This window comes from Haliaeetus leucocephalus, unplaced genomic scaffold, assembly GCF_000737465.1.
Source record: "Haliaeetus leucocephalus isolate CR32 unplaced genomic scaffold, Haliaeetus_leucocephalus-4.0 Scaffold555, whole genome shotgun sequence".
Classification (NCBI taxonomy): Eukaryota; Metazoa; Chordata; class Aves; order Accipitriformes; family Accipitridae; genus Haliaeetus; species Haliaeetus leucocephalus.
Window position 1 is genome coordinate 6,288,283 of NW_010972991.1, and position 9,734 is coordinate 6,298,016.

Genomic DNA, 9,734 nt, shown 5'->3' on the forward strand with positions numbered 1-9,734 from the left:
CCCCCGCGGGGTGGGGGGGGGGGGGGTGAGTGAGCAGCTGCGTGGTGCTTAGTTGCTGGCTGGGGTTAAACCATGACAAAGGTATAACCATATTATATCATTTATCCTTCAAAAAACTATCTGTTAAAAATTTCATAAACCCCTGAAGCTGTCACAAAAGCCAGACATCCCCCACCCGATGTTCTCATTAACACCTATATTCAGCTTAATTCCTGGGTAATACTCAATACTACCACAAAAGATTATTGGCATTTCCTCCAATCCAACCCTAATCCTTCCTATTGAAACATTAACCCTTATTAACCCCTAAGCTGTGGTATTTAAAAAGCAGCACAGTGTCACCCTGGAGTAATCAAACAAAAGAAAGGAATATCAATGTCAATGCTCTTTCTAGTACACTTATCTTTCTGGATTGTACCACACACACACCACCACCAAAGTTAAGTTTCAACTCTATCTTTTCCCAAACCTGACTCTAACCAAACCTTCATCCATCTTGTGATCTCCAGGGTGCACTAAAATCCTGACGGGAATAGCAATGCTTGGCCATTAGTCTATGCCATCAGTCATTTTACTGTGAGGGTCTACTCGTAATACACCGACAGACGCAGACATTTCTGCCACTCTTTTCTTAAAGCTGCTGCTATCCTTTTTGGTTGGAAAGTTTCTACAGAACCTTACATGATCCCATCACAACAACCAACCTCAGCAATAGTTCTATTTTTCATGCTGCACAAAACTTAATCACAAATTTGTCCCTTCCCTCTCCTAACCTTAAATCTGCAAGTTCTGAAGCATCAAGGACCACCAGAGACTGTGAAAGGAAAATAGGCAATTAGCTCCGGCTGCCCCCAGAACTCATTTTGTCATGCTGTGTAGTTCTAAATACTGACCATTCTAGAATACCCTATGCCAGATCATTCCCCTCGATGCATTGCCATCCATAACTTTAATTCTTGCTGTTACAAAATTCCTCAGATCCTCAGCTCTCCTCCCTAGCTCTCTCCAATAAATAAGTAATAGCCTCCAAAAAAAAAGGTGCTTATTTTCCTTCCCTGGAGACTCTGCTATTTAAATCTTTTTGCTTCTTCTCCTTCAGAAGCTGTAACCTAATGCTAAACATAAACCTCTTTTTTTGAAAAAAATCTGTGGACCTCAGGAAATAAAAACTTAAAAATAAGTGATTCTCATGAATATCAGCATTCACTATAGCCTTAAAGGTTTGTCATTAGACTGTATCTAAAAATTTTTGGCAATTTATTTTTTTCTAACCATGGATCTAATTATCCCTTTCTAATAAACTCAGTGGAGTCCAAGAGTTTCCAGTGAAAATGGAGTGATGAGAAGGTGGGTTACAGGTCAACGGCAAAAAGGAGGAGTGTCTGGAGAGAGTTGAGGTATGTATGAATTGTTGTTTTGAACACAAACCAGCTGAGGAATAATGGAGGAGAGGAGGCATAGTTTGGGATGACTTGTAATGATTTTAGGACAGATTGGCTGTTGCGAAATGACATGTGATAGGACATAGCTTAGGGTTTGAGACTGGGCTTTGGAAAGGAAGAAGGACTGGATATTAGGAAAAAAGACATGATGAGTCACCCCTTCAAACTTTAGCTTGATAGTTCCTGTCACCTTCAGGCAGCAGTTACTGGCCAAGGCTTAATACATACTAGGAAGATGGGACAAGGGCAAAATTACAGCAGTTAAATAGGACCTGAAACAGCCAAACAAATTAACTCATTATCCATGTCCCCATACACCCATAAACCCCATATTTAAGACATCAAATGGGAGCATGTGAGTAGATACACATAAAACTGGGAAAGAGTTGGTGATATAAATAATAATAATAATAATAACATCAACAACAATGAAGAATTGTGTAGAAACTGTCAGACATACAAAACATGTTTAATATTATTGAAGGAATGATGATGATGAAACTCAAGCTACATTCTGTTTCCCACTTTTTTTGTTACTCCCCTTCCTTTGACTGGAATGGACTATGGATGGGGGTTTTTGTGTTTAACACTCACTGTGAAAGGGGCTGGAATTGGTTGTGTATCAAGAGACACAAATATTAATGTCATGTTTCACTCAGAGGTACAGGTAAAACTGACAGATGCTCAGGATTTATTTTGCATTTGCTAGGAAGAGGCTGATTAGATGTATATCTATAAAGGATTTTTACAAAGACTGCTGGTTTTGGAAAAGCTTCCAAACTAATCCAGCATAGGTACTGATATGATCCACAAATTCTGTGACTGGACAAGCACTTGGACCATGTTGTGCTTGAAAAGAGATTTAGTTTGGAACCACTGCAAACTGCTTAGAAATTCTGACATCATGTTTACCGAGGGAAAATCAAGGAAGAAGGTTTAACAGTCTCATAAACTGAATCTCTGTCATCCTCCTTTGCATCGCAGGCCACTGGTCATGCACGTACAGTAAAGATTTCCGAGGTCTCAGCGTTGAGATGTGTCACTAGATAGAGTGTAACTTTAAAGATTGTAAATGTATTCCTGCAGGAAGAAACTATTTCCCCAGAATTCCTGGCAGGATTAGACTGACTTTAGCACCATATATGTATTTTAAAAATCCACTGCAAAATATTCAAGAAGACTGCTCCACAGAGAACATTGCATAGGATATTTTTCTTAAACATATGGCAGAAAGCATATTAGCATGAGTAACTTCTATGACATTTCCCCCTCCTCCCATCCCCAGAATTGCTGTGAGGCAAATACGAAGTGTAAGTGAGGATCTGGAAGAAGAAAAGAAACAAGTAGGAGCTGGAAATCGGGGCTGGAATTCAAAATCAGAGGGTTCCTGAGGCCCAGGTTTTCTTCTTAAACAGGCAGTTGCATTTCAGTAGCTCTTGCAATAAAAATTCTGGAAATTCAGGAAGTCCTAAGTCAACTAATGAAGGGATTTTTGGGTGTATTTACACATCTGTGTAATTAACCTACTAATGAAATTCTTATGACTGGGACTTTTAACATTCCTATCTCTACCACAGAGCTACTTTGGTAAATTATATATAATTGCAATGTGCCTCAGCTCTCTGTACACAAAATTAGAATAACAGTGTTTCCTTTCTGTAATCTATTTAAGTTGTGAACAGTTTGGGAAGGAAACTAGGTCTGCCAATGCCAGAGGCTACCCCAGATCATCTGCGTCCACTGCTAACAATGAAAAGCTCCAGACACTTGCAATCCTGCAACATTAAAAATAAATCTGAGAACAGGGAAGTATAAGAAACCATTTTCATCCTCTCCTAATCTAGTCTTTGTGATGCTCCTGGGAGGCCCAATAAGGCTATAAACATAATTATCAAAAGTGATTTCATAAAAAAAAATAAGCAGCATATAGCAGATTTTCTGTCCCTCCTCAATCATCCAGTATCAGCAATGTGATAATCCTGAACTCCAAATACCTCATTACATCCATGCACTGATCTGTATGTCATTTTATACAGTCATGAACATATCCTAGGGAAAGCATGATAGGGAAATGTAGTAGGTTTTCCTGCACCAAACCCTTGATAGCTGAGTTCCAGAAAAAAAGCGATCAAAACCCCAAGAGACTTCATCAACTTTGTTTCTTTGCCTGATTGAGAGCTCAGCTGCACCAGTCGGTAGTTTCAGTGTCCTGCCTTGCTGTCTTTGCTCTTCTTCATCTGAGACAGGAACTCTGTGTGATGCCCCAAATCCATGCTGACTGCATGTGCTCCTGCAGTTTGGGAAGTAGAGCATTCTAAATAGGAGTGAGCGTCTCAAATTTTGTGTCAGTTTGATGCTAAGATGTGATCTCATAGAAAAGGTGGCAAAATGATTTTTTAGACAAAAGGTGAACAGCCAATCGTACACCAGTTGCACAAAGTTTGAAGTCTTCACTAATAAATGTGCTATGAATGAAAACTTTCTATTTTGTGAAACTGTAAGGAAAACAAACAATAAAAATCAATTATTACAGTGTACTTTTTTCAGCATTATCACATTCATGGAAGCAAGTGAAACAACTGAAACAGTTGTTTAACTGATAAGTTCTGCTTTTCAGTTGTGCTATTAGCATATTTCTCTACTGGAATTTTGAGTCTCAGGGAGCACTGAGATTTCTAATTTGGGCTTTCATAAACTGAACAAAGTTGTTCTCATTGAAGCTGACAGTGGAGAGACTAAACAGATTCTAAGATTAATTTCGAATGACAAAAAAAAGTCAGGCAGCATTCAGCTTCAAAAAGTTAATGGTCCTCTAGGCTGACGTCTTAATACAACAGGAAGACAGTCAAATTATCATCTCACCAAGACCCAGAGAAAGTGACACGTTTGGGTATCATCATGCAGACTGAATAGTCCAATGCAGGTAAGCAAGAGAAAACGCTGCACACATAGCAGGGCCTTCTTGATCACTTATGAAAGGGTCCTAGGTGCCTCAGTCAGAAGCTGGAACAGATTTCAGAACATATTATCGCTGCTCAGAGGCAACCCAGGGACAGGCACCACACAAGTGGTGAGTGGAGAAACATAACAACAAAATTTGCAAAAGGTTGGATTTTCCAATTTTAAATATTTTTGTAGAACTTCAGTGCACCAGACTCCTCCCCTGCATTGGTATTTTTATCCAGCCTTGCCATCAAGTTTTGTCATTAAGAAATTTGTGGACTTTTGCATTTATTACCATACTGAAAGCTACTAAGCTATTTAGCTTGACTTCAGCTGTGAGCTGCAATAGAAACTGGAAGTCCTGTTACACTGACAGTATCAACAGTGTATTTTTAACAAATATTGACATCAGCTATCTAGATTTTAAGGCAATTTGCATAGCTATCCTCCATCATGGTATTTAACTGAAGTTTCTTAACAGTCTGTATTATAAAAGTCAGAATAAAACTGTGTATAAAAAGCTAATCCCTTTAAATGTTTCTGCAGCCAAGCCCTTATAAGAAGAATGTGTAATTATCTGTTCAGCAGTGATTCCAGACAGATGACTATGTCCCTTTCGTTTTAAAGAGAATTTCCTTACAAATTTTCAACACAATTATTTTCCACTATGAAAGGGAGTATGAAATTTTAAAAGCAGAATAAGAAGGTGGTTTAGAATGAGGATCAAGGGATGGAGTTTCAGTCCAAGAGGGGTTTTTTAATGAAGATAAAAAGGCTATGCAGTTCTCCTGCTTTTTCTCATTCTCAAACTATTTTATAAAGCATGAAGCTGATGGAGAATGACAGAGTACTTCTCAGCCACAAGACCCCAGATTATTTAGTATACATAATACCTTACAAAAGCAAATCCAGATCACTGCATTTTTCAAGCTTTTCACATGAGTAGGTGGATTGTGGTTTTGTTGCAACCTTCACTCAAAGAGATCAGACTTCACAGGTCTTAGACTAATTTGCACAGAGGGCAAATCAGAAGGACATTAGCAACCAATATAAACACATTAATAAGCCTTAACTAGTTCACTGGCTGGCAATCAGGAGAGCTGTGGCCTCAAGCAGCTACAGAGTAACTGGCCTGAATTTTTGTGTAGTAATCATAGCAAAGTGGCAGATGTTGTTTACATCCAGTGTTGGAGGATTCCCCTTGAATGCAAGCTCAGATTGGATTGTGACAGACTGATCTGGCACTTCAGAGCACTCCGCTCCTTTTTAGGTAAGTTTAACCAAAAATAAATGGATTCCCCCCAGTATTCACAAACAGCTCTAGCCCTGAAATAATTATGCCTCTGTTCAAAGTTTTAGAGCCTACGCCAACGTGTGTGAAGAGAATGACAAAAAAACCACCCTACAAAAGTATAGTTTTAGTAAATGCCCAGCATTAAGTACTCTTCCAATCTCATAATACATTCTCGACCATGACTTTCATGTTCTTTCTCAGAGCATAAAGGAGGCATGGGGACACATACTTATTTTTTATAATGTGCGTGACATAAAGGGTACTGCCCTGAGCAGTATTTGTAGAAATAATTGGGAACATAGCATCTGACCCATATCTTCACTAACTCCTGTGCTTGAAGCGTTCCAGGACTTCCAACGAGTCCTTCAAAGAGCTCTTGAGTTGCCTACTCCAGCCTGTTGCTCTGGTGATACTACGGTTCACACCTCCCAGGGAAGACCCTTCCTGCATGGTACTCAACATTTTCCTTTTTCCCTTAGCTTATCTATAAGGAGCAAATTCTGCCCTTACACAGATCTGCAATCACCTTATTCTGGTCACACATCTCCATTTATTCTTTCTATCAGTCCATGTAGACTGGAGTACATTTGGTAAGGAGCTATAAGGGTGTCACAGGCATTTCTGATCTGTAAAAACCCTTAAAGAACAGCATATATAGGACTTGCTTCACCCACACACACACACACCAGTACATATTTTCCAATTTTCAGGCCTCTTTTTCATGCTTATATTTTTTTTTTTCAGCAGATCCGTAACCACCAGATATGTATGTAAATCATAGATGCAGAATCTCCTGCCATAATAATAACACCTGTGTGATATGACATGAAAATTCACTATGGGAATGGTAACACCTCAGCTGAGTAATGCTCCTAGGATGTTCTTCACAAGAGGAAATAAAGGCATCTTCTTTGTCTGGAAAATGCAGATTCAGGAAATTTCATCCATGTAGTTGCTCAGGGCTCAGCTACTGAAAATTGCATTTTAGAACCTAAATTCTCCTGAAGTAAGACTATATTCACACTGAGACTGAGATAATTTGTCATTATTGCCCTTCATCTGATAGGAAGACTTCTCCTTAAATATTTTAAAGAGCTCCCCAACAGATGGATAATACTGCTGCATGATCCAAAATGTTGGATTTCATTTCATTTTTAAATAAGATTGGTGCATTTAATATTGTCAAATTAAATGTCATGTCTGGTGGATAAAAGTGTTCCTCTTCCTTAAAGCATCTCTTAAAGAGAAAAACACTTGGAATGCTCCTAACCTGTATATGAATGATATTTCCTCTTTTATTGGAAATCTGAGCTTTCTGAACAAGATCTAAACAAATAAAATCATTTTATGTTTGCATGATAATATTAATATAATTAAAATCACATTTTAAAAATAAAAATGTGGTGTTACTTTCTAAAAAAAAGTCAGTCTTGCAATTTCTGAATGATTCTTTTGAATTATTTATGAAATAAAAACTTGCAAAACAACAAATTATCAGGGAATGTTCTGAATTAATCCAAATAGCGTTTTCTGATGGAGAAACTTCTGCAGAAAACTTCTGACAAGTTCCACAAACTGCAGCCTATTAAAAGAAATCTAGCAAAAAATTCTATTTTGGAAGTTTTATGAGAAGTGTTTACACGCTCTGCACATAATATTATTTCCTCGAAAGATTTGTTTCTTTCTAATATAGATTTGGTTTTTTCTATGTCAGTAGGTCTCATACCCATATGGAGAACATCTCTTGTGAACCAATTTCTTCCCAGACTTCACAGTTCATCTCCAAACTGGTGTAACAACAGCACTTGAAAAAGAAATAAGCAGCCTACTGCAATCCTCATGTATACACTGTGAAATAGTAATAATTCACCTTCAATCCTTTCTTGCATTATTGGGGTTTTTTTTAAATGTCACCAGTCCACCAAATATAAAACTGGTTCTACCCTGGTATTTATATTACTGCAAAATCTGAACATCTCTAACTGCTTGGAAAAGAACTGATTTTCTACCTTATCTGATTTCTTTGAAAATTGCAGGAGAAAGATCTTGAAGAAAATGGAGTTTTGTAGTGCTTTTAAAATAAGCAGAAGTGTAAAGCTCATTGAAGGAAAGAGAAATCAGAAGATGGCTTTTGTCTGTAGTTCTAGGAATCATCAAAATTGTAGTTTTCAACCAAAAAGACCATAATCTACCCTTGCAGCTCATTTATGACCACGTCTTAAAATGTCTTGGTGTTCTTTTTCCTTTTCTTCACTGCCCCTGGACGGGGATGAGAAAGCCGAGTACCTCATTGCTTTCTCCAGATGCTGGTGCAAAATTGCATGGTCAGAGCAGGCCCCGGCAGAGTGCCCAACCAGTTATCCTGTGGGCTTCCAGGCACAATACATCTGCTGCAAGGGCTGGTAGACAGGCACTGTTGGGTAGGTAAAGAGTAGTTCTGGAAATATTTTTAAAACAACATGTGAAACACTGGAAATGGACTTCAGATGGAGGGGAAGCTTATGGCAAAAAAAAAAGAGCATGTTGGTAATTTATTCCATTGATTGCTTTACTCAGATGATAAGCAATGTTGAGCAAGTGGAAGATCTTTCTCTGCTTTCACAGAAAATGAGAAAAGCAGTAGCCTACAGGTGGGATGAGAATACAAACCGGTATGGGTGAGGTTTCCTCTGTAGCACTTGCGTGCAGGCACAGGAACTGACTGCTTAATGTGCACCAGGGATGACAAAACTCAGAAGATAACCCGACGTGTTTACTTGTTGCCAGGTTAAAATGTCTATTGTTTCTTTTATTCCTTCTCTTTGCGAGAAACTAGTACATCAGTGTGGATCCCCAAGCAGAACGCAGCAAAAATCTACTAGTTGGAATTACCAGCCACTTTTTTTTAGCATGACACTAAGCAAAACTGAGGAAAAGCACAGAAGACAAATTAATTTCTCTGAGAATATTAGTTCCACACGCCTCACAAAATAAGGATGGGAAAGAAAAGAGTTAGATACACCTAATGCAGCATACTGTGTGAGTGGAAAACTGAAGGATGGGTGTTAATCTAATTTCTTCTGAAATAAATCTTTGTGTGTTGTGGCAAAATGCAATGCCAGGTCACATAACACCATCACAACAACTACAACAAACAGAACATCCCAGGAGCACTTACTATGTGTAAAGAAATAATAAATAATAACAGAGTATTTTACATTTATATAACACCTTTCATCCCAAAGGATTATGAAACATTTGAGAAGTTTAAACATCAACATAGTTTTATATACAGAAAACAACCTCTTCCACTGCTGAAACAGATAACTTTCATAAACAGCAGTGTGTAAGTCAGAAAATAAAAAAAGATTACTTAATCTAAATGAATCCACAGAGGAAATCTCTCTTCCTTTTTTGTGTTGTAGTGTAGAAGGTCTGACGGAAAAGGAAGAAGTTAGATTCTGGTCTAACTTGCTTCTTCTAGTTCTAATTCTTCATTTTCTGTGCAGCCTCCATCTGAAGAAACCCAATATTCAAAACCCATCTGGACGCTGTCCTGGGCAACCTGCTCTAGCTGATGCTGCCTGAGCTGGCGGGTTGGACTAGATGACTTCAGGGTGTCCCTTTCAATCTAAATGATTCTGTGATTTTCCTGTATAGCTGAAGCAAAAATTTTTTTTGTGGTACATGGAAGCAGTTATATAGTTTCACCATAAAATACCTATCTGCTTACTTACTCTTGATCTGTGAGAGATCCCAAAAAGGGTTTCAAGCTGCTAAGGCACCAGATTAAGGACCAAGGACATATTTTTCCAATAGTGGTATCAAGTACTCAGCGTTAAGGAAAAGAATTTTCTTTGACACAAGATAATGGAGTTCTTCCTCCATGCAAAACTGTGAAAAAAGGCCAGCTGCTGGTCTGACAGTCTAACCAGCTAGTAATGGTAGCTGGTGGGGAATGCAGAATCTGCGATGCTCTAAAATCCTTGATCTGGTGACTGGAATTGCAAAGTATGCCCATCTGCAGCATTTGTTCTTCATCCATATTGCAGGCCTGGAAATCCTACTGTGCAAGA